Consider the following 1,090-nt stretch of genomic DNA (forward strand, 5'->3'; position numbering starts at 1 on the left):
CTGGCCCTGCCTCTGTCTGTCTACCTGGCCCTGTCTGTCTCAGTCTGTCTACCTGGCTCTGTCTGTCTCAGTCTGTCTGTCTGTCTCTGTCTGTGTCAGTCTGTCTGTCTCTGTCTGTCTGTCTGTCTGTCTCTGTCTGTCTGTCTGTCTCTGTCTGTCTCAGTCTGTCTGTCTGTCTCAGTCTGTCTGTCTGTCTCTGTCTGTCTCAGTCTGTCTGTCTGTCTCAGACTGTCTGTCTGTCTACCTGGCTCAGTCTGTCTGTCTGGCTCAGTCTGTCTGTCTGGCTCAGTCTGTCTGTCTGGCTCAGTCTGTCTGTCTGTCTGGCTCAGTCTGGCTCTGTCTGTCTGTCTGTCTATCTGTCTCTGTCTGTCTCTGTCTGTCTACCTGTCTCTGAATGTCTCTGTCTGTCTACCTGGCTCTGTCTGTCTCTGTCTGTCTACCTGGCTCTGTCTCTCTCTGTCTGTCTACCTTGCTCTGTCAGTCTACCTGGCCCTGTCTGTCTCTGTCTGTCTACTTGGCTCTCTGTCTGTCTACCTGTCTCTCTGTCTGTCTACCTGGCTCTGTCTGTTTGTGTCTGTGTCTCTCTCTGTCTGTCTGTCTACCTGTCTCTGTCTGTCCAACCACATCGTGACCGATAAGTTACCAGATGTTCCCAGGTTGCTATGGCAGCATTAGGGACGGCACCATTGGGATTTGACGGCGAGCTAAAGAGGAGCATTTGAAGTTGTCAAAACCGAGATATTGGCGAATGATCCAGACATTAAAACATTGTGTTTTATCACAAATATAACTGAACGTAGGGAGAAATAAAACCATGTTTGAAAGGATGGATGCGACAGTCGTGAGTTGTTTGGTTGACTGAAATGAAACGAGTCACTTCAAAGCTACGAATCAGATCTATCTCAAACGGGGGACCCCTGTTACCTGTATAGTTCACTACTTCCTAGGACCCCATGGGGCTCTGGTCTAAAGCGGTGTCCTACATAGGTTTTGGGTGCGTCCCTCACCTCCCGTTTTCTTTATACGCAGCTTCCCGCCAGAGCCCGAGACGTACGCTTCTGATTCGCAGATCAAATCTCGGGCTTCGTCA

General features: G+C 50.0%; 1 protein-coding gene across 1 annotated transcript in view; it reads left to right on the plus strand.

Moving 5' to 3' along the window:
- LOC139393161 (CCR4-NOT transcription complex subunit 4-like) overlaps positions 1 to 827 on the plus strand; it is a 53,813-nt gene extending 52,986 nt beyond the window's left edge. Inside the window, exon 12 of the mRNA XM_071141559.1 lies at positions 1 to 827. This exon is cut by the window's left edge and continues 1,066 nt beyond it. The gene's annotated coding sequence lies outside the window, so the exon portion shown is untranslated.
- The last annotated feature ends 263 nt before the right edge of the window (positions 828 to 1,090 follow it).

The sequence above is a fragment of the Oncorhynchus clarkii genome, chromosome 33 (assembly GCF_045791955.1).
Source record: "Oncorhynchus clarkii lewisi isolate Uvic-CL-2024 chromosome 33, UVic_Ocla_1.0, whole genome shotgun sequence".
NCBI lineage: Eukaryota > Metazoa > Chordata > Actinopteri > Salmoniformes > Salmonidae > Oncorhynchus > Oncorhynchus clarkii.